Source organism: Protopterus annectens, chromosome 13.part0 (genome assembly GCF_019279795.1).
Source record: "Protopterus annectens isolate FY-2018-M chromosome 13.part0, PAN1.0, whole genome shotgun sequence".
Lineage (NCBI taxonomy): Eukaryota > Metazoa > Chordata > Ceratodontiformes > Protopteridae > Protopterus > Protopterus annectens.
Genome location: NC_056747.1, coordinates 766,588,815 through 766,614,661, shown reverse-complemented (window position 1 = coordinate 766,614,661; position 25,847 = coordinate 766,588,815).

Here is a 25,847-nt window from a genome sequence, read left to right as displayed (position 1 = left end):
ATTCTGCATGTATTGTTTACACAAATTCCATTTACTTCTATGTATTTTGCCTCTTCTTTTAAATAAATATTTCACCTCTACTTATTTTTTCTTTCCAACATTCAGCACTTCAGTTGCAATTGTTTTATATGTTGATTTCCATTTTTTGTACTAATTGTCATTTTTGTAGCCAATAGCATTAAACTTAGCATAGTCTTATTATGTCTAGACAATTCAATATGATATCCCAGCTCCAAAGAATCATGCCCTTATTTACAATAATTTGCTCCCCCAACATTTATGACAAAATACCTTGTCTCAGTAAAACAGTCCAACTTCTGTTTGGCGTCATCCCGCTCTTCCCTAGTTATACGCTCCCAATACACTGTCTTCTTTCCAAATTTTCTCTAATAAATTCCATCCCCCTCTTGCTTATTTTTTTTTGCCTGTTTTTGCAGTTATCCTCTTTGGCAAAATCTCCTTTTTCCTTTCCTGCACTGGCTTAATTCTTAAAATAGTTTCTGCTACTTTTCAAATATAAAATTCTGTATGATTGTTATTCTCCTTAAGGGCCTGCATCCAAAATCCTAGTCTCTCCTTATTTTGAGAACTCACCAATTTCAACATCATTTCTTTCCATGTTGATTCTTAATTATCTGTGTTGCTGTAAAGCATCTTTTCAAGTGCCGTAATCTTAAACCTCCATGTTCTGTGGGGAGAAGCACCTTATTACATTTAACTCTTGCTCTTTTTCCCCTCCCAAATAAATTCCCTCAATTCCTTATTAATTATGGTCCAGGAGATCTGCCCTGATTGATATAAACATACCTGGCCTTTACATAACAGTAAAGTAACTATAAAATTTTCCCAGCTTGTACTTTACTATCCATATCCACAGCCAGAGCTTCCAGCTTCTTGTTTTTTTTGTATTATCTTTTTAGTCTCTTCTGACATATCGTTAGATGCCATAATAGAATCCTTTATAATCAATACACCTAAGTACTTCATCTTATCATGTTTCCATAAATATGGATATTGCTGAGTCAATCTGTGTATGAGAACAATGTTTACAGCTATAGCCACTGAATTTATTTTAATCTCTTTAATATCCTGAAACTGTCTCAAAACATTCCATAACACTGAAATATCATTTTCTGGATTTATCAAGTACAGAATAATCTAATCTGTAAATAAGGATATCTTTTCTTGATTACCATACTAGCTATATCACTGAATTTGTGTGTCCCTTATTTTCTTTGCCACAGTCTCTAAATATAAAGCAAATAACAAAGGGGAAAGTGGACACCCCTCCCAAGTTCCTTTGTTCAAACACAGCTTGTCAAAGAACTCCCACATTAATTCTGATTTTGACCCTTCATATATCTTCCTAATTAACATAATTATTCTGTCTTGGTATGCAAATGCTACCATTACCTTACTCATAAAATTCCAGCTGACTCTATAAAATGCCTTCTCTGCATTCAAACCCAAACATTAATATAATGTCTTCTTACACTTTGCTTCCCATTATATAATCATTGTTCTATTAATGATGTCAAATGTTTGTTTTCCTTCCATAAAACCACATTGTCTATTCTAGCTAAGAGGGTGACAAAAATGCTGCTAAATCTGATAGAAATTAGACAAATGTTTCATAATCATGTTTCAAAAGTGAAATTGGTCTATATGAAGCCTCTTTGCTGGCAATGGACAAAAGTGCAAGGGTGTATTAAATTGCATTGGCTAACAACCTAAGTTTGTTGCTTGTTTTTTAGTTCTAGTTTTTCTTATACCAGGTGTCAAATGTGTTGCTTGTTTTTCAGTTTCTTCCCAACTTCCAGTGGTATATCATCTGTTCCTGGAGCATTCCCTACTGACTCATTGTATATCACCATTTTATCTTACCCCTCCTATTTTAGCTATTACTTATTTAGCCTCATCCTCCTCTAACCTTTTCTCGATTTCCCCATGCCACTGTTTCATACAAATGTTCATAACATTTCCAAAATATGTTTAATACATCTATAGGATCTCTGGTTATTTTTCTTGTCATAGGATCTCTAAGTTTGGCAATACTTTCGTCTATTTTCTGTTTAAGTCATTGTGCTAATTGTATTTGTGCTGTGGAGTCATTATCAAAACACTTGCTTAACAGCAACCTTTTTAACCTCATTCATATTATCCAAATACTCCATCCCCAGGATTCAAGAAAAATGCGTGTGCAAGCACTGAAGCCCAATAAACTCTCCTTTGAGTTGGAACAAAATATTCCTCAGATCGTAGATAACTATCTAACTTGGAAATGTGATTTGTAACTAATGTCGTGCTCTGATAAGCTTCTTTCTAAATATGGGCATGACTTCCTCAATGATGATTAGTGAAGCACATTACCATTAATTATTGATACTTTATGTATTCTCTGATGATAGCTTGCCAATGAGATTCTAATTCATGGAAAGTAACTGAAAACATAAACGCTATAAATGATGTTTGGTTTTCAAGTGGAATTCTAGGCTTGTTAAAATGAATTCTGATGAATTTCTTTTAATAATGTGTTGATTTTTTGAACTAATTGATTAATTGTAATTAATGATTTGGTATAAAAGGGAGGAAAAATTTGTGCATAATTGTAACCTGAAGAAGCGCAATTTTATTGCGTGAAAGCGCTTGTTTCCGTTTTTGTTTTTATCATTAAATGCTGTTGGATTTACTTCGTGGTGGTTTCAAGCAATTTTTTCAGCTCAGATCGTAGATAAAAAATCCTTTATTACTTTACCAATGGTTAAAAATGCACGAACAGTTAATCCAAGAAAAGATAAAAATCCAACTTGTAACATCAAGTAAAATCAAGCGCTTTCACCTGTTGCTGTGACAGGCTTTTTCAAGATGAACCACCTACAAATTCTGCTGTGCTTATATACTAGCTTTTCCAAAATTAATTATCCAATTAAAGTGGATACAAAGTTAATTACACACCATTTGGAAAACAAAACTTTGCTTGCTACTGCAGTTGCTTTTAGTGACATCATTTTACCGTAATTTAAATCAAGCTTACAGTGAGCGTATTAACACTCCTAAAGCACGGTAAAATGTGTGGTAAAATGTGGTTAAAATGAAATACTTGTTCAAAAACATTGCTGTATTGCCTCAATCATCTAAAACCAAGTAAAAAATAAGCATTGTTAATAAAAAGCCTTTAAATATCTAAAACATGGTTAACAGTGTTCATTGAGTTATTTACATTCCCCATGGATGTTAAAAGATACAACCGTTTGCTTTTTATCCTATGAAAATGTGTGTTACGATAATTTATATTTTATTTTAATAAACTTGGACAACTTCATGAAAATATTATAAATAAAACCTTTCTAGAGGTAACGTTATCACAAAACTGTGAACCGAAGCTTGCTTAGGAGCGATGTATACCGACAGTACATTACTTTACTTATATTATTATTTGAAACACTCGTAAATATAATTATATTTAGTTTGAAACATATTGAGTATAAATTTATAAAATATAAGCATTATAAATACAATTATTTGCTTGTTATTGCATCTTGAAATTTTATGTTATTTTATGGACATCTGTTAAAATAAATATATAGAATGATGTTAAATATATAAATATATAAATATAATACTAATTTAAACTTTATTTAAATATAAATGTAAATATAAATATATAAATATAAATATTAAATTATGAATATGTTAGATGTATGTTAAAAATGCTAAAAATAACTTAGAAATATCCGTTACTGTACATGTTGAAAACAAGATATATTTGGCTCATATTAATCAGAAACCAAAGTTTCATGCCAAGAAAGGGGGCAAAAAACAAATAAACCTAGAATGTGTGTGGTTGCAATAACGAAAAATAGCAGTTTATTTGAAAATTAAATGTTAAATATACAAGTATTTAACTCATATACAACGAACATATCTTTATCTAATCATAATTTAATGTACCAGAAAATTATTACTATTAACAGTTCTATGTTAAAATCTACTATATTTATGTGCATAAAATACTTAAAAGTTTGTCATCAATCACAATTTTGCCCTCCTTAGTTTGAGAAGACTAGTGATACTAATGGCTTCATTGAGTCCAGGGGCTTTAGCTGCATTTAATTTTAACTGCCAATTCAGTTCTTTAAACTCTATGGAAGTTTCCCAGTCTCCCCCTCTGGGGTTGGGACGGACCTGCTCAATAACCAAAAATTTTGGTACCATCTTGGGGCAGTTAGCAAGATGTTTAACAAATGCATTCGTTTCTTTCATTTTCCGAATATCATAAAGATGTTCGTAAATTCTTTTACGTAGTGTTCTTTCTGATTTGCCCACATAGAAACTATCACATTCTTGGCAAATACCTAAATAAATAACACCTTTTGAGCCACAATTACAATAACATGTTGATTTTAAGGTAAATTTCCTTGATTTGATATAATAAACATTGGTTTCCATAATAGAAGAACATTGTTTGCAACTATTACATTTGTAAGTTCCAACCTTACCACCTCTATTAATCATTTGTGGTGGTAGTTGTTGCTCAAACATGTCTTTTAAATTAATATTTCTTGCATTTACAAATGTTGGCCTCTCTGGTATCCATTTCTTAGTATCTTCATTCGAAGTTAAAATGGGCCAAAATTTGCTAACCATGTTTTTTTATTTTGCTAGTATCATTGTTAAAAGTACAACTAAAAGTGGTGTGGGAAAAAGGGGGGTTCAACATAACTTCAGACATGGTATTTGATGTTGAAATTGGCTCTGTACCTATCCCCAGGATTCACTAATCTTCCGTGTAAGACTAAATTAGTCTTACACGGAAGAGCCAGTCTAAGAGTAAGATGGCAGCGCGCCATGCATATTAATGAGGGCACGCTGCCTCAACTCTAAAACTAACATGGAGCATGGAAGAGTGTAGGAGGCGTGTCGGACTGCTGATCAGTCCAAAAATCCACGCCCCTGCAAGTTTGAAACTCGAGAAATGTCTAGTTACATGAGCGAGTCCGCTCACATGTGTACATTCTAACACTACACTCCCCCATATAATAGACCCCGTACAAAAATAAAAAAGTAAAAGACATTTTTTTTTTTCATTTCCGATATAGCTGCCCGTGTTTGCCCATTGCTTAGCTACAGTTAGCAGTTTAGACACCGAAGAGGATAATAAGAAAAATATATGCAAATTAAGCAAAATAGCAATAGCATAGTGGTTAGAGCCTTCGCACAAAGAGGAGGCATTCCCGGTTCGAGTCCCACCACTACACTTTTCATTTTCTATTGGAAATCTGTATACAAAAATATTTCCTGACATGTATTATTTAAAGTTTTGTAAAAAGCATTGAAATGTTATATGTAGTAGTGAACGAATCTTTTATATATATATATATATATATATATATATATATATATATATATATATATAGGAAGGTGAAATGGTTATGCATACTGATGCATGAGTAACTTGTTTTAAGCAATGTAAAGCATTGCTAAGCATATTTATATTTAATTGCTCATAGCTGAGCATCACGCTAACCGGTGCAATGTCGAGCAACACTGAGCAAATTCGGGCAAAGTTGGCTAAACACGGCCACACCTCCTTTACTGTACCTTAACCATTCAGGTCCGGCCAGTAGGAAAATAAAAAACAGTGACAGGGCTCGAACTCAGGACACTGTGCACTATAGTCACAGTACATAACCACTGAGCCACGACAGCATTTCATAACCATGCACTTTCAACACACACATATCTATCAAAGGAATATTAAACATTGCTAACATCAGCTAAGCAGGTGTGCCTACAGCTGAGTTTTTTCAAAACTGGCCAATCACAAATAAGTGAGGGAAATGAGACATATTTAAGCTCCACAGGCGGAATACTTGCCATAACTGGTTGTAGCTCCCTTCTGCAGTCAGCATGGCCAGTGTTGGAGAAGGCACTCAATTTTGAGCGCAACGTTGGGGCATTGAGGAGACCAAAGCAATGGTTTGGCTCCCTGTCCACAATCATGAGGAAAGACTCCTGTGGGGCAGCCAATACAAAACAGAGGCCTGGAACTGTCTAGCTCATGATCTAACCAGTGCCACTGGCGTTCCTCAGACTGGTGAGCAGGTCAGGCACCATTACTCTAACCTGAAGCGACGCAAGGAAGATCAACTGGACCAGTGGATCCAGGAGGCCTGTGGGATGGAAAATGCCCCACTACTGAGTAAGTAGCCATTGTATTAAGTATTTAGGAATTGCTATTCTTGTCTATACTATGGATAGGTATGTCTCATTATCACTGCATTTACTTTACAGCTGCAGGTGTCCGGGCTATGAATCAGCAAGCCCATGAAGATAGGTTGCATCACCAGGCAGGTTAGTAATTATTCTGCATGTACTGTTATATAAAATAAATGAGAGAGCCTTCAAAATAGTGTTTTAACCCAATAAATAAAGGTGTAATAATTCTTTAATAAAGGTATAATTCCTGGAGTGCATCTGTGTGATTTTCTTTGATATGTTTTTGTACTGTTGCATTTTAGAAATAGTACTGTTGTATTAAGCAGTGTTAGTTAACCCACACTTGGGTAGGCCCAAATAAAGTTGATGAAGGGAGTGCCAGTAGCTTTTATGCATATTCACAGCCCTTAACTTTTGGTTCATGCCCAGCATGTACAAGTTAATCTGGCACATGAGTAGCTTCGTATTGTGTTCCCCAGAAATGTCAGTGTGCTGCCAGAAATGTAGGGAGCTGTTAGCATATAACTGATAATTTCACCTGAACATATCTAGATAATTATATGAAAGTAGAGCTGTCAGTGTACCATCTCAGCAGTAGTGTGTGTGTGAGCAACTCTCAAAATATGCAGCAGTAACATCTGCATCCTGGACAGTTTGTATGTCAGATACAGCTCATGTATATAATGATCTAGCAAAATCCAATTGCACAATAGAAGGACATTGGGTAGTGTAATAATACATGTAAGGGACATATAACTGCAGTTAATAGGAATGTAGTGTAAACTAGAAGGATATATAAGTTGTTAATTGAGCTATCTTTTTCACGCTACTGTATGTGCATAAAAATGCAATTCCACACCTCAATGGGTATGTCTAATCTCAAAACATTTGTTGGGACATATGTCCTATTGGTTTATAAATATTTGCATTCATTTCTATGCATGTGCCCTGTTCAAATACTACAATACTGGTGGCCTGTTGCCATCAATTAAACCTGCATGCTGTTGTAATGTCCACTATTGGTCTATATATGCATGTGTTATGCTTGCTTTTCAACTGTTGAAACTCTGGTGTGTTGGTTTAATGGGAATACTTCTGCATGCTGTTATAACTAACTGGGAATGCTGTTGACTGTTACTAACCCATATCTGTATTAAATTCCCCAAAACATAGTTTGTATGGGAAGGTAGGTCCCAGCGGACCCACCTGTCCCACCTCAGCTGGCCATGGCACCTGGCACCAGCAGGTCCAGTGCCCAGCCTGGGACCTTCTCCTCCATTAGCCCTGTGCCACTTTCAGATGGAAGTGCTGTAGGGGATGGGGCTCGGCCCCCCCATGCAAGCGTAGGCAGAGGAGGGTCACCTATCACCCTTCGAACGGTCCGGGCTGTGGTGCGTAGAGAGATCGAGCATTCTGTTGCAGAACCTCTATGCCAGCTTGAGGCACAAGTGGCGCAACTCCTGGGTCAGCCTGCCCCTCCTACACAGCCCCCAGCACAGCCATCCTCTGGGCTGTGAAGGTGCAGTGGTGACTGCCCATGGGTGGGGATCTCAGTTCCACTGTTGCCATCTGTGGGCTCATGGGCTTGCTATTTTTCAAACATCCCTCCCCGTCAATGGTGTTCACCCACCACATGTCATATTCCGCCCCTGTATGCATCTTGTCTGTTTACCTCCCCAACCTACCTCCCCAAATATACCTATTTCCCCTACCCCACATTCCACTCTCACATGAAAAAAAAGGGCAATCTGCTCCCAAAAAAAAATTACGCCCCATACATAGCTGCCCATTTTGCACACATGCCCCCTGGACACATAAAATGTAATTTAATTGGCATTACAACATACTTTGTTGTCCTCACACCTCTCTCAGGGGTTGAAGGTTTCATATTTACCTCCAAATTTATTCCATATGCACAGCTGTTACTGTTAAAGAAATGGGCAGCTATGGACCTTCCCTACACCTGTCCTGCACATCCCGAGCTATTTTCCCTGCTGTCTTTCCCTCTTTGTGCCCCTTTTTCACCACTTTCTTATCTCCCCGTTTTTCTTTTCTTTCAAAGAAATGAGCGCGGGAGTAAGCACTATTAAGCATTAGTTAGTGGGTTTGCGCGAGTGTGTGCTTAGCTAAGCATTGCGCAAAACTGCGCAAACCCGCTTAAAAGTGCCTTAGTCACTCTGTATGTGAGGGTCCTTGTTCTGCTCAGCAGCAAAATAAAACACCTCTGTCAGTCTCGAACCCTGGACCTTGTACACACTACACTGCATGAAGTACCACTAAGCCACAGTAGATATACTACAAGTTGGTGCTGAAATAAATATATCATGCATCAGAATGAGTGAATGTAAAGGAAAAATAGGAATGCCATACCACACAACTTGTGCTGTGGATCTTTACCAACAGTTGTTGTGGGATTACATTACATGACTGTGATAAGAGAAGCAGTCATTCTAGGATTAAATAATGTTACACCATCACTTTACAACCCCCACACAGTATCATAGCAGGACAAACACTGGCATATCTGTTTAGGGCAGAGGCCATACCTCCCAACTGTCCCTAATTTTCAGGGATGTCCCTGATTTTGAAACAAAATTTACCTCTGTCCCTCTGAATCCCTCCGAAAATGACTGACTTTGGCCAGAAAGGTGGTGAATTACACGTAATGATGATAATCAAGAGTTAGACACTTCTTTTACTTCAGAAAAGGTGTATTAATCCATATGCTCTGGTTCTCTCAAAGTCTCAACTTAATGGCACTAATATTTTAAAGGTGTCCATTACTTTTTCTTTACTTTTCCCTGAGTCTGTTCAAATATGTACCTGAGTGTTTGAGAGGTCTGACAGAGGCAAATCAGCCTATCTGCTGTTACACACTGTGCAAATAGCTTTGGAAGGAGTTCTGGAAGCATACCCTTATGTAAGAATACAACACTGAAATACAAAAGGATGTAGTCATGTACTGGTAGCAACCAACTGTAACAATGCCATTGATCTAGTGCTGAAAATACCTGTGTGGTGCACAAACAAAGAATAACAGGCTAATCTCTGTCTACCATGTGGATAGGTCCACAGTTGGGAGTTATGCAGACAGACTACTTGCCTTGATAAACTAACATGTACACAGCAACCCTGTAAGTCCAGCAAAATAACATTCACAGAATAATACGTATACTTTCTGTACTTCTGCACCCCTACCCAAATGTAGACTATACCTGTGTGTGCAGGGTCTACCAAGGATGTAGGTAAGTATACTCACAGTACTGAAATGTGTCCAGTTTTCTTGAGAAGCTTGTGCTAATGTCAACACTAAAAAAGCACAAACTGTTTAGAACTAAGTAAATGAATATTCAAAGTATAGCAGTTCACAAACAATTCTTGTGCCAAAGGAATACATCTCAATAACTAGCTTTGTATGGTAGTTAATTGTAAAATTTGAAAAGAAAGTACATACTCCCATGTATCTTGGGTTAGCATTTTGAGGGGTGAGTACATTTCACTGACAAGTGTGTACTGGAAGCAGCAACATTTAGCTCTGAGTTGTTGTTTCTTTCGGCTTAGCCCGGTTAGAGGTCGCTATAGTGGAACTCCGGTCCATTAATGTTTGGTAGTGGATTTTTACGTGCCTAGTTACCAGCCCTGATGCACAACCTTCAATGAAGGCATGCCCATTCACGCATGCCTCCACACAGAAGACGCTCTAGCTGAGAATCGAATGGGTCAATGTCTTGCTGTGAGGCAACAATGCTACCACAGCACCACTACCATGGGTAGCAACATTTAGCTCTGAGTACAAAATGTAAATCACTGGCTACACCCCTGGCTTCTGATATAAGAACTATACCAACCTTCTGTCTTAAACAATGATGTCCACAGCAAACAAGGATGATCTCCATCTTGGAAAGCTGAAAGGGTCATGCCTACCTGAGTTAGCAATTTATAGTACTGGGTTGCTATGACAGTGATTACTGCAATTACTACACAGCAGGCTGCATGCAATTAGCAAATGGTGGCCACTAATTGGTGCAGAGGCCATCATATGCTCATGTGCAAATACCTACAAAAGCAGGCTGCAATCGCTGCCAACAAACTCAATCACTCTACTGTAGAGTGTGACAGGGAGAGAGAGAGACAGAGAAAAGAAATAATACCAAATCATACAAAGGAAAGGTATGTGACACATACATGTTTACTGGCATGTAGTAGATGTTTTTGAAGAGTAGTCTACGTGCTGTTGAGCAACACATGTCCTGCATGCTTTCATGTGTGATATGACTGTTTTGCTTATGATACTGTACCCCACCATCACCTGCTATTGTGGATGTTCTGAGATTGCTGGTGTTGTGTGTGTGTGTGTGTGTCTGCTTTAGGGAGGAGTGTATTTGTGCATGTGCATATGTGCATGTGGTCTGAAATCATGTTCAGGTCTTAAAGTGTGTTTCCTGTTTTCCTCTCACAGGTGCTGAGGTGTGGCTGGTTCAGTACAGCAGGGAACCTGATGTCACTGAGACAGACAGTGATTATGATGATAGGTGTGTTGAGGCACAGGCAGGTTTGTCAGGTTCTGTTGTTGGGCCACCAATTGACAGTACACAAGTCTCCACCCCATCCATGAACACAGTCATACTGCCTGTACATCCATCATCACCATTACCCTTAGCTGAGGGACAGTGTACGGTTGGTACTGGCCAGGACAGTGTGGTATCTATGGCACATGTATCAGGACACAGCAGCCATAGCCAGATGTCCAGAATGGTACCACATAGGCAGATGCCCAGGGGTTCTCATCAGAGCACTGCTGGTCATCATGCCCCTGGCAGACATGCCACAACTCTTTCAACCACACGCATGTTCCAGGCTGTCATGGAGGCACAGGCACGAATGGAGCGGTACACCAGACAGGGACTAAGGGCACAGAGGGCTCATAACACCTCTGTAAATGACAGTATCCGTGACCTAGCAGGTGCCATACGTAATTACACTGAGGTCATTAATAGATGTTGGGGTGAGACATTGAATGTCCTCCACAATGTCATGTCCATGTGTCAGCACAGTGCGGGACAGTTGAGATGTCGACATGTACGTATGCCAGCAACATCAGCAGCTGGAGGTCATCGTGGACATCCAGCAAGTCACAGGTGTTCCTGTAGTGCCAGTACCAGCCCCAGTAATGTTGGGGGGGCTGTCCATAGACCATCCTAGAAGACCACATGCACATGGCTCTGGCCAGTCCCAGCAGGGACCTTGATCCAGTGGACATGTCAATCTCTTCAGATAGTACCCAGTCTGGATTAGTACCTGATACTGTCTGTAGCACCCCTGCCAGACACAGGTTCCGTATCCATGGCCAGAGACAGTGATCTGTAAAGCCTGCCAGGTACAGTCTGTAGCTGTCCCACAAATCCCCGTATATGGCAGCCACATGGTGGAACTGTGTACATGCAGACACACACACACACACACACAAACCAGAAACCTAGGGCAAACACATACCCGCACACATTACATCAACATTGGCCCATAACAGTACTCATGGCCCTCACACTCACACACACATGTCGATTGTATGGCTCAGTGTAGGCCTCTGGCAAACCAACAACACATCCTGTGCATATAATGAAACCTGTGCCACCTCCTGTCATCTGTAACACTGATGCAGGAACAGGCTAACATGGTGCTGATGCACAGGATTACTTTGATAAAGTATAGCAATGGTTGAATGTGTAGCATGTTGTCAGCAGTAAAGTGTAATGATATCCTTGAAGGTGTAGCCGAGCAGGCATGATGCATTAAAGCTGTAATTAGCAATGTTGTATTGTTTACACCAGTGTTTATTCCAATTGTGTTTTGTTTGCCCATGTGACACTTGGCTGATGTGTGTAGTTGTGTCAGCATGTGTTATACAGTGGACAGTAAGTGTGGGGTGTTTGCAGGTGTACATTTGTGAACATGGTGGAGGTGCACTATATGCATGTTCGTGCATATTGGACACATGGGCAGGGTGACATGCCCTGTATTGGCCAGTGTTAACACTCCATAGTTTCTATTGGTGGCCAGTATGCATTGTACTACACACATTTTGGAACTTGAGTACGCATGCGTTTGTATGACACAAGTTGACACTGTGCTGTGGGTGATGCTGTTGTTACTATCTGTCATTGGTTTGCATTACTAAGGTTAACAATGCCCCAGCTACATAATCCTGTATTAATGCACATTGTTCACCTACAGGGTTGCATGGACTGTGCTATCACAAACACAAGAAATTCTCACTTATACAATAAAAGTGCATTAGTCTCATGGACCCCTGCCATAAACTAAATATATAATAGAAGGTGTGATGTTATATCAAAAAAGAGTTTTTCATCACATTAAATTATTGTTTTCTTTATATAATATTAATGAACGATTACTTGATCCAATTCATTTAGATATAACAAGTGATACTGCCATCAAGGTAGAACAGGGATAGGTTTGACATAGAGCATAATAATCCATGTTTTCTACACGTGAATATTTGTTATTGATTTATTTTTATTCTGATATACAATATTTTGATTATTGGTACATTTACTAGTGACAGTAGTCATCAACAGTTTCCATGAAACGGAAGTATTATGTCGAATTAATGAAATTCATATAGACACGATTGTTTTCCAGATTTTAAGATCGTTTTTTTCGTGTCATTCGTATTATTTACTTCTTTGTATACTGGTGCCTTAAGGCTCTAATGCAGATATTTTAATATAAGAGACACAACATCTAGCTTTATTGTAATCAGTTGTTATTAAGCTTTTATTTTAACAAATGGATTATACATAAAGCCACGGAATGTATAAGCTTTTTCTGTCATGGTTTTGACTGCATTACAGTGATTTGTTTTTACGTTTCAACACTATGAAATGCACACTGTCACTTTAAATTCTCCATTTTTTGACTACTCAATTAGTCTAATTAGATTAATTATGTCAGTTGTCTTTGATATAAAAGAGAACAAGAAATATTGTTAGTTAGATCTGATGAAGCACGTGAAAGCGCTCATCTTTTGGTTTTTTAATAAAGCTGATTTTTATCTAAAGTTGGATTATTCGTGGTGTATCCTGCAGTTTATCTTTCATCACTGTGGAACTCTGCTGTGTTGCTGTTGGATACCTTGGAAGTTTTTGGGATATTTTATTTTTACTACATTTCTTACTGTTTTATATCGCAACCTTCACACGATGGAAGAAGTGAACCTGGAATTGGATTACAACCCAGAGTCGAGGGTGAATTTTCTGAACATAGATAGTTTTCTACCACAGAAGAACAATCCTTTATTGACTCTTAACTTGGCTGAATCGGTAAGCACTAGACCTGTTAACAATGCAAATGACGAGAACATGCTTTATTTTAATAACTTAACAAGAGAACTAGAGAACAATTTATACAAGATTCAAAGGTTCTCTTGGCAGAAGAAACACCTTGAAGCCTGTGTCCATTTTAAAGTAATACCGAGGGGCATGCGTGTCTTATGCATGCCCACGTATGGACAACAATATCCTGACCTATTAAAAAAATGGCAGGACATGAATATAGACTTGGGCTTTAGATACATTACGCTATTATTAGACTATTTTGGGCCATTGGAATCTGAACTGCAGAAGAATACTGACAAACTTTATCAAAACATTGTAGAGCGATTTAAATCGGAAGCCTGCACCAGGAGACTTAATAACATATCCACACACATTAATATCTACAGTGACAAGCTTCGGCTTATAAAACAATGTAAACTGGTTAGAGACCACAATGATTTTGCGTTGGGGAATATTTTTGTTTGGCCTAGGAATGCAGATCGCACTCAATCGCAAACAGAACAACCTACACCCCAGCAAGATAGGAACCAGGTGGTTTCATCTTTTAGCACTGAAGCTAATTCAAATTTTGCACTGCCCCTGTCAGCTTCGGCAGTTGTTATGGACACAATGAATTCCATTCCTCATAACGTCACAGAAGTGACTGAATTGGGAACTCCGCCTCCCAACCAACTAGCGTTACATGCGCCAAATGACCAGAAGCGAACGGGAGCCATTAGATGAACTGTACAAGTTGCACAAGCCCATGAACCACAAGATGCCCCTTTTCCTATCAAGTTGGACAGATTCACCAGAGGGAGGTCGCAGAGCAGAGGACCCAGGAAACGCAAATACTCTCAAGACAGGTACTGGCAACAGAAAAAAGTGTGGAACTGACTTCTCTGGTTTATAATCATTCCAAACATAACTTGTCTAAGTCTGATTTACTGCTACTTAACAAGGGGTTGAATTTCATCCCTTCACAACCTAGTCATTTACATGAGACATTTAATGACTTGAGGTTGTTTGCAAGAAAAGTAGTTTTGAAGGTTTTCTTCAGAGATAAAAATGTTGATAATGTAAAAAACGATACCTGCAAAGTGGCAGTTAACAATGATTTTTTGAAAACCAAAAGTACTTTTTCACCACCACTACCTCCAGCAATGGATTGTTTTATCAAATTATGTGAAAGAGATTTGTATGTATACTACTGAAATAGAAATACGAGCACGAAATATTATAACTTAAACAGTGCTGAATGTGACTCTTTACATAATTTGCGTTCCAACACAGAAATTATTATTACTCCAGCAGACAAAGGTGGGGGTATAGTGTTGCTAGATAAACTTGCTTATATCAATAACATGGAAAAGTCACTACAAGATACGGATACTTACAAGAATTTACACAAGGATGATGTGATCAATATTATTAATAACATACATGACAATTTATACGATATGCTAATGTGCAGGCAAATTAGCTGTGAGACATATGAGTTCCTGCACATTAAGAATCCACTCATACCCTGCTTGAAGGGTCTACCAAAAATACATAAAAAGGTATTTCCTATCCCCATGCGCCCCATTGTTTCTGGGAGAGGCTGGGCTACCTATAATATTTCAGTATTTATAGAAAAAATGCTAAGACCCTTAGTGGAAACTATACCCACCATCTTAAGTGACACGTATCAATTATTACAGGACATAGAATCAGTCCAGAGTGATTTAATGAAGTTGGATGAGGTATTCCTAGTGACACTCGATGTATGCAACCTATTCACATGTATACCTAATCAATATGGTCTTCAAGCCATCAGGGAGTTAATGGTTCAAGATACCATGTTCAGTGTGGATAGACAGATATTATTGAGTCAACTATTAGAATTGGTTTTATACAATAATGTGTTCATGTTCAATCACAAGCATTATTTGCAGACATGGGGTGTCGCTATGGGCACCCCATGCGCGAACACTTATGCCAATCTAGTTTTATATTTTTGGGAACAACAACATGTATTCAATAGCATTTGGACTAGCAAGATACACTTATACAGGAGATTTGTTGATGATGTGGTCATTGTGTGGTTAGGCACCAAGGCAGAATTTCAGGATTTTTTACATTATCTTGAATCCACCACAAAATTCCTAAGATTTACAGCAGAATATTCAACTGACAACATTGATTTTTTAGATGTGAACCTGTATTTTAATACACAACATGGATTGGCCTCGAGACTATACAGGAAACCGTGCTGGAAAAATGCACTACTAAATTTCAACAGTATGTACCCGAGACATGTCTTTGCGGGTGTAGTGAAGAGTCAATTTGTTAGGTTGACCAAATTATGTAAAGATCAAGAGATGCTACTAAAAGAGGCTGAAGCTATGGAGAACCTATTCTTAGAGAGGGGTTATACCTCCACCCTAGTTAAAGTGATAAAGCATGAGGTTATTAACCCTGTGAACAATAGTTTACAAATATATGGACCTCACCCAACAGGCATGGGTCTGATTAAAAGGACGCGGGTTCCATTGTCTAAACAAGGTGTTCAATATGAGAATAGGGTTAGATTTATGTTGAAATATACCAACGACAATGTCGAACTCAGAAAGATTATAGAGAAACACTGGAATGTGTTGACCATAGAGGGTGCCCTCAAGAGTATAGTTGGGAACAGACCTTCTTTTGAATTTCACACCTGTGACAATCTGAAGGTTATTTTTAGTTTTGATTCGAACAAATCTATACCTAATACATCCAACAAATCCATACCTAATACATCCAACGACAGACCCCTGAGAGGCAGCTTCCCATGCAAAAAGTGTAGTATGTGTCAGTATATTACTGACACACAAAGATATCAACACCCACAAGGTTTTTTTAGATACGAACCTCACTTCTTTGCCAACTGTGAGACCATGAATTTAATCTACATGGCAATGTGCACGCAATATGATGCTTTTTATATAGGGCTCACAAAAAGGAAATTTAAAGAATGAATATATAATCACATTTACGACATTAGAAAGAACAATGAACTGAATGCCCTAGCGAGGCATATAAATTTGAATCCTACTCATGGCTTCAGGTTTAGAGCATTACAAGTTGTTAAGCCAGGTTCTAGAATGGGAGACAGTATGAACTATTTAGCTAGGCTTGAGCTCGAATGGATTTTTAGAACAGGGGCTCACATAGACCCAGGCCTAAATAATTATATATCTTTGAAACCCATTTTAGAAAATATCAATTGACAGTACCATGGAACACTATGGACCATCCAATATTAAGGCATTTGGACATGAGAGAAAGTTTACTTGATACATGAAGTTTGTATTCACATCAATACAGTCAGATACTGGATGCTTATATACATTTTTATTAGATGAATCATTTCTCTTCCATTCATGTATATACCTGCATGTATGCCTCCGATTTATGGACTAATGTCCTTTTAGAGGTTTTATGTTCATCATAATTCATATAGAGTTTTTTATATCACATTCATAATTATCATTTAGAGTTATTCATTATTAATTATTATATTTTAGATTTTTAGACTTTTTAGATATTTGTTAAGATAAGCCTGAATTCACAGACACACGATCTAGGGAGAGTTTTTCATCACATTAAATTATTGTTTTCTTTATATAATATTAATGAACGATTACTTGATCCAATTCATTTAGATATAACAAGTGATACTGCCATCAAGGTAGAACAGGGATAGGTTTGACACAGAGCGTAATAATCCATGTTTTCTACACGTGAATATTTGTTATTGATTTATTTTTATTCTGATATACAATATTTTGATTATGGTACATTTACTAGTGACAGTAGTCATCAACAGTTTCCATGAAACGGAAGTATTATGTCGAATTAATGAAATTCATATAGACACGATTGTTTTCCAGATTTTAAGATCGTTTTTTTCGTGTCATTCGTATTATTTACTTCTTTGTATACTGGTGCCTTAAGGCTCTAATGCAGATATTTTAATATAAGAGACACAACATCTAGCTTTATTGTAATCAGTTGTTATTAAGCTTTTATTTTAACAAATGGATTATGCATAAAGCCACGGAATGTATAAGCTTTTTCTGTCATGGTTTTGACTGCATTACAGTGATTTGTTTTTATGTTTCAACACTATGAAATGCACATTGTCACTTTAAATTCTCCATTTTTTGACTATTCAATTAGTCTAATTAGATTAATTATGTCAGTTGTCTTTGATATAAAAGAAAACAAGAAATATTGTTAGTTAGATCTGATGAAGCGTGCATGAAGCACGCAAAAGCGCTCATCTTTTGCTTTTTTTAATAAAGCTGATTTTTATCTAAAGTTGGATTATTCGTGGTGTATCCTGCAGTTTATCTTTCATCAAAAAAGAGTTACATACCAAGAAGGGATAACCTCTCTGGTTAGTATCATTGGGAAAATTCAATCCTTCAATAAACATGCAAAGCAAGCTTCAAAATACAAAATGGCAACGATTCCAAAGACAACACTAAAGCGTTCTTTACTGTTGTTCAGAATCTACAGGGGAAATCTCAGATTAGGTCACAGTTAATGTAAATGGTCACAAAGTACACTTATCTGACTGACATTGCCAATTCCTTGTCAGACAGTCTGAATGCGGATTTCACCACCCTTTCGCTATACAAGGGCCACATTTCCAGACCTTCAGAATGTAATACCTGATGATTCACAGACACTCTAGTTAAAACATCTTTTTAACAAGGTCCACACCACAGTGGTAATGGTACTGGACAGTGTCCCTGGCTGTGTCATATACAAGCTGACATATGAAGTCACCACTCATCTAAACGCTCTGTCCAGATGGAGCCTCTATACAGGTTACATACATGTAGAATGACATACAGTAATGGTGTTCACAGTCCACAAGGGTTGAGCTACAACATCTTCTTCTCCTTTTGGATGCTCCCATTAGGGGTCACCACAGTACATTATCTGTTTCCATGTCTTCCTGCCCTCTGCATCTTGCACTGTCACACCATCCACCTGCATGTCCTCTCTCACCACAGCCATAAACCTCATCTTAGGCATTCCTCTTTTCCTGTTACCTGGTGGCTTCATCCTTAGCATCTATTTCACAATATACTCTGCATCTCTCCTCAGCACATGTACAAACCAACTTAATCCTGCCTATCTGGCATGGTCTACTAACCTTCAAACCTGGCCTGACCCTCTAATATACTTATTCTTAAACTTGTCCACCCTCGTCACACCCAGTGCAAATGTTAACATAAATTGATTAAGGGTAGAACTACAACAGGTCCTGGAAACTCTCACCCTATAAGCCAGACCAATGTTATCTGGAAGGCTATGGAGCACAGCATTATGGAACTCATTAACAGAGACATTATGAACCTGCAAACACTGCACCATACCCATTTAGGTTCTCTAAAGGCCAGATCATGGCTCCTATACCTAGCAGACTTCAAGCCAGTCAACAAGGCTATAGGGGAGGTCAACACAGCCAAGCTATAGCTCACCAGCAAATCATACCCATCCTACATACTGGTATTAGACATAACCTCAACAGACTGACCATAAAAGATTGTTAGATGATGGCTTGACAACTGATGCACAGATGTAGGACACACGGTAACATTTGCAGCCTCCATGTACTATTCTATGCCAGTAACACGTGGTATTCACCTGCACTCAGTCCTGGGACCACTCCTGTTTGGCATATAGCTTTCTTTGGTACAAGCAAACACAGTAGGGATATGTCTGCCCACGTTTGATGAAAATGCATACTGTGGGCTATACTTTATTCTCCAGATGACACACACATCCTCCAAAAGGGTATCATACAGATAGATACCTGGTGTCAAACTCATGCTGTAAAGCTATAAGCCTAAGAAAGCATAGTTATCCACTTTTAGAAAACAAAGTATACCCAGAGTACCACATAGGTAGTAGCCCCCAAAATGTGGAACAGGTACTAATGTATACATAGAGCCATGTGTTAAGTCACCTCTCCTTTGATAATCACATTACCAAAGGGTTTTGGAAATCCATCTGTGGAGCACATAAGCAATAAAGGGTTTGCATGCAGATCCACAGAGGTTGTTGCACACCTATAATGATTAGTCATCTTTGCCAGACTTTGCTTGCTTTGGAAAAGGTTTCAAATATACCTCAAGCATAAACCCTCACTCTCACTCCAATAGAAACCATGATGAGTGGATGTGAAATGGTAGCCATAGCCCAGGGATCACTGCAGTGGCTAAGCTTGTCACAAGCATACAGAAGTGACCTAAGGTCTGGAAAGCAGCAGCACACTCTGGCAAAGATAACACATGTGTTCATGGAGAAAGCAGAGTACTCACCTATGAAATACTTGAGGTCACATGTATGTATATGGATTTGCCCCACAGCTACCTTACATGTGTAATGCACATACAGTTGTCATTGTGATATGTCATACACTAGAAAAATCAAAACCCACTCCACACTGGCCAATGGTGTCACACACCTGGAGCACAGACACACACACACACAGTCAGCAAGTGTGAGATTCAAACTCTTTCCTAACTACATTATGATACTACAGCAATATACATTTACATGACACGCTATACACATTACTGGGATTTTACCTTTCCACAGGTATATTTGAAGGATGGTGACATCATCGGACTTGACAAAGATGAGTATACTACTTCTAAAGTGTTTGAGTAGTCTCCAAAAAGGTTGCTCCTCCCCAGGGAGACATACACACATACACAGAGTTGGCAAGTGCAGGATTCAAACACCTACCTAACTACATTATGATACTACAGCAGTACGCATTTACACTATACACTATACACAACTGGGATTTCACCTTTCCACAGGTATATTTGTAGGATGGTGACATCATCGGACCTGACAAAAATGAGTATATCACTTCTAAGGTGTTTGAGTAGTCTCCAAAAAGGTTGCTCCTCCCCAGGGAGACACACACAGTTGGCAAGTGCGGTGTTCTTAATCCAAACTAAGTACGTCTTTACACTTCAGCAAGCAATATGGAGTTACAGGGTGCAATACAGACATTATTTGTTGACAGTTTGCACAAAGGTTTTTTCACATTTGCTAACCTCAGCAGGCTTATCATACTAGGTGTATTGTATGCATAGGCCATGACCATATCATATATGGATTAATGCACCACATGCTGGCACACACAGGGTCAAACCTTGAGTAGCGTCTTACCTTCACCTACATGATACTGCAATATAACAGAAAGGTGATAAACTTCAACAATTGGCTGAGCTTCTGGTGTCATTCAAAGGGGATCCAGTCTCGTCTGCCTGTGATGACATGATAGACAAGCCTTGTTGCTTCACTACAGATGGTTTGCACCTGTTGCCCCTATGCTTCTGAATACTGGCCAAGGCTCGTGCTGTCCCCATATTACCTTTTTTAGGCAAGGCTCAAAGGTAGGGACTAGTCTATCGGCCCTGGGGCCAATACAAGGCCAGCCAAAAAGGTACCCTGGCTTTTGCCACCCAAGAAATTTATTTTCCTGTGCCACTGTCATGCAGACACACAGACGTGATCCCCAGGGTGAATTTCCTATTTCCCATCAAATAATCAATATTTTCCTTGAAGAGTGCTAATGAGGAGCTTTGTTTGATATAGATAGGTAGTTTATTCTGGAGTGTGTGCAGTCTGTGGGACAGGAATCTATCCCTCCGGCATGTTCTGTTTATTGTGGAGACATGGTTTAGGTCCCTAGAGCATGTAGGTTCATAGGTAGGTACTAGGCTATCTGCCCAAGGGCATTTATAAGCCTAACCAGAATGTGTTGGCTTTCGCCTCCCTTTTAAATTAGTTTCCTGGGCCTCTGTCTAGCAGGGCCACTGAAGTGATCCCAGGGGTAAATTTACAATTTCCCATCAACTCATCAATATCAATATTCCTCTTGAGGAGAGTCTGCAAGGGGCTCTGCCTAACATCAACTGGGATTCTATTCCAGAGTGAGGGAAGTCTCTGGGACAGAGATCTATCCCTCCAGCATGTCCTGTTTATTGCTTTGTTGAGGTTTAATTCACTGGAGCGTGTGGCTCTAAGAGATTTGTTTTTCTTGAGGTGGAGCATGTCCATTAATTCCGGGTTGGACATGGCCTTGTACATCAGGCATAGATCACCTCTGAGCAGGCAGTAAGCAACCGAGTAGAGCTGGAGTTTCTTTATTCGAGCTGCATAGGACATCTCTTCGAGGCCCATGATCCTCTTGGTGAAGTACTTCTGTGGTCTTACTAGCTGCTGCATGTGCCAATTAAGGTACATACCAAATGGGGCATTGTACTCTATTATGGGCCTAATGAGTGATGAATAGAGGGACACAATGACTTCTCTTGATCTAGAGGTGAACCCTTTCATGATTAGATGGGCTACATAGAAGGAATATCTAACCACTTTGCCAATGTGATTATCAAAGGAGAGGTTACTATCTACCTGGGTCCCCAGGTCTTTAATTACATTTTCCGTACCTAGTGGATTACCACCTTTGTGGTAATTTGTGGACACTGTTTTTTCTAAAGGGGATGACTATGCATTTTTTGGCATTCAGCTTGAGGCCATGGTTTTGATACCAGGTATCTGTCTCTGTAAGACTCTTCTGGAGGATGTCTGTGTCAGCCAGAGAGTCGATTATGGCCCCCAGTTTACAGTCACCTGAGAACTTGGTCAGCCATAGTCCTCCCATGCTTGCCTGTACCTCAGAGAAGTATATACTGAACAGGAGAGGTCCCAGGACCGAAACCTGTGGGATGCCACTTTTGACTGGTTTAGAATCGGACATGACACCTGCAACTCTGACCATGTGTGTTCTATTCGTGAGCCAGTTGGCCACCCATCTCGTGACATAGGGGTCAATGTTCACGCTGGTAAGCTTGTCTATGATGCCAGAGTGGGGAATGGTGTCAAAGGCCTTAGTGAGGTCCAGATAGGCTGTGTGGACTACCTTCCCTTCATCTATGGCCTTGGTAACTGTTTCAAAGAAGTCAACTAGGTTTAGGAGGCAGGATCTGCCTTTAACAAAGCCAAATTGGGTAGGGTCCAGTATCTGGAGGTTCCCAATGTCTCTGTTTATGAGTTCCATGATAATTCGCTCCATAGCTTTGCAGACCAGGCTGGTCAGGCTTATAGGGTGATAGTTCCTAGGTTCTGTTGTGGTACCACCTTTGTGGAGCGGTATGACTGTTGCTGTACGCCATTCTTTGGGTACATAGCCTGTGGTAAGGTTGAGTCTGAACTGTGAATGTAGGTGAGGGTTTAGTTCCTTTTGGAGCTTGTGCAAGACGCAGCCTGGGACACCATCCAGTCCCATTGATGCTGTGTTCTTAGCTTTGGAGAGGGCTGTTTTTACCTGCATGTCCATGAAGCCTGGGGCTCTGCATTCTTCTTGGATGGACACAGGCCCTTTTGGGGGTGAGGGGGGGTTGAAGTTTGCATTGAACTTGTCCACCAGGATGTTGGCAATGTCAGTTGGTTCAGTGTATTTTTTGCCATTTTGCAGTAGCTGAAAGCATAGCTGAGAGTTGACACCTAAATGTTTGATATAGCTAAAGAAGGCTTTGTGGTTATCTTTAGATTCCTTGGCAATTTTTCTTTAGAAACTGGACTTGGATTATTTTATGAGCGATCATAGTTTCTTGCTAATAATGATCAGTGATGCCTTTCCTTTTTGGAATTTTGCTCCATCATGTGTTAGTTTCCTCCTTCTGTTGTATAGCTTATTTATGGGCAAGGACCACCAGATTGGTTTCTTCTTTTTGGAGGAGTGAGTCTTGGTATTAATTGGGATGGCTCGATTCATGCATCCCTGTAGATGCTCATAGAATGAACTTGTAAAGGATTCTGCGGATTGGATAGCATTATCCTGTAGCAAGGGGGCTTTGAAACTTTCCACTTCGGTCTTGAGAAGTGTGGAGTTTGCTTTTGAAAAGTTTTTCACAGTGGTTTTGTTGACTGGGGGGGGTCCAGTGTGATTACTTCATGATCTGATATTACCAGCGAGGGTTTACCTCTGGTGTGGAACACTGATCCCCCATGTTGGTGATGATCAGGTCCAGTATGTTGTCACCAGCTGTTCCAGGCCGTTTGAGTTTATAAACTCTAGGAAGCCTTGGGCAAAAGACTTTGTACTCGAGTAATTCTCCCAGTCAATGTTTGGGTAGTTGAAATCTCCTAATATCATGGTGTTTGGTAGGACCTTTATATTTCCCAGTGTTCTCAGGAATACTGAGTGAGGGTCCTGAGACAAGGTATGTGATCTGTAGCAGGCTATGATCTGATAAGCAGCTTTGCCCAATGTTATTTGCACTTGCATGGTCTCCAAGGCCTTGTGCTGTGCCACTAACCTGGAGGTGTGGGTATCCTTTATGAAAATGGATACACCCCCTCCTTTTGTATTTCAGTCTGGGTTTTGGGGCCGGCACTCGGAGGGATTGGGATTTCTTTAATTGGAGCATGTCCAACAGCTCTGTGTTTGACATAGCTTTGTATGTTAGGCAGAGATCCTCTCTGAGTAGGCGATATGCGACAGAGTAAAGCTGTAGTGTTTTGAGATGGTCTGTGTATGGCATGTATTGGAGGCTACTAATCCTCTTTGTGAGGTATTTCTGCAGGCTTTCCAGTTGTTGTAGATGTCTTGTGAGGTACACAGCAAAAGGGGGATTATACTCTATAATGGATCTAATGAGTGATGAGTAGAAGGGAACAATGACCTCTTTTATTCTGCATGAGACACCTTTTGTGATGAGGTGTGCCACGTAGAAGGATTTCCTGACTACTGTGGTGATGTGATTATCAAAGGAGAGTCTACTGTCCACCTGTGTCCCAAGGTCTCTTATCACACTTTCGGTGTTAAGTATACTACTACCTATGTTGTAGTTCATGGGTACAGTGTTTTTACCAAAGGGGATGACAATGCACTTTTTGGCATTGAGCTTGAGCCCATGGCTTTGACACCAGGCATCTGTCTCAGTGAGGCCCTTTTGTAGGATGTCCACATCGTTAGTAGTCTCGATTATGGCTCCTAGTTTGCAGTCATCTGGGAACTTCATTAGCCAGAGACCTTCCATGTTAACCTGTACTTCAGGGAAGTAGATACCAAACAGGACAGGACCCAGGACTGAACCCTGTGGTACTCCACTTGTCACTGGTCCGAAGTCGGACTTGGAGTCTGCTACTTTCACAGTGTTGGTTGTGTCAGTGAGCCATTTGGCAACCCATCTTGTTACATAGGGATTTATACCTAGTTTAGTGGGTTTATCCATAATTCCAAAGTTGGGGATGGTGTCGAAAGCTGTGGCAAGATCTAGATAGGCTGTGTGAACCACCTTACCCTTGTCTATGGCTTTGGTGACTGCTTCAAGGAAGTCTATCAGGTTTAGGAGGCATGATCTGCCTTTTACAAACCCAAAATGGTTGTGGTCCAGAGTTTGGAGATTACCAATGTCTTTGTTTTTAAGTTCCATGATGATACATTCCATGGCCTTGCAGACCAGGCTCATCAGGCTAATGGGGCGCTAGTTCCCAGGGTCCGTGGTGGCTCCCCCCTTGTGTAGTGGGATAACCGTTGCTGTGCACCATTCAGCAGGCACAAAGCCTGAGGTAAGGCTATGATTGAACATGGTACGTAGGTGTGGTGCCAGTTCATTCTGTAGTTCATGTAGAATGCAGCTTGGGATGTAATCTGGTCCCATGAATACTGTGTTCCTGGCTTTGGAGAGTGTTTTTTATCTGTGCAGCCATGATGACAGCAACTTTGCATTCTTCCAGTATAAAGATGTGCTCTTTCATGGGTGAGAGGGGGGTAAAGTTTGCACTGATCCTATCTGCCAGGCTGTTGGCAATATCAGTTGGGTCTGTATATTTAGTGCCATTGTGCTGTAACTCAGAGCAGATCTGAGTGTTGCCATTGAGATTTTTGACATAGCTATAGAATGCTTTGTGGTTGTCTTTAGAATCAGTGTCAACTTTGTTTTCATAACTAGCTTTGGAGGATTTTATCAGGGATCACAGCTTCTTCCTGAGGCTGACCAGGGAGCTCCTCCACTCATGGGATTTTACCCTCTTTTGCAACAGTTTCTTCCTTCTGTTGTGCAGTTTGTTTATGGCAGGGGACCACCAGATTGGCTTCCTTTTCTTGGAGGATAGCGTATTGGTTCTGTTTGGGATAGCACGATGCGTACACTCATGTAGGTGCTTATAAAGTGCAATTGTGAAGGATTCAGTAGTCATAACAGTATTGCCCATCTGCATGGG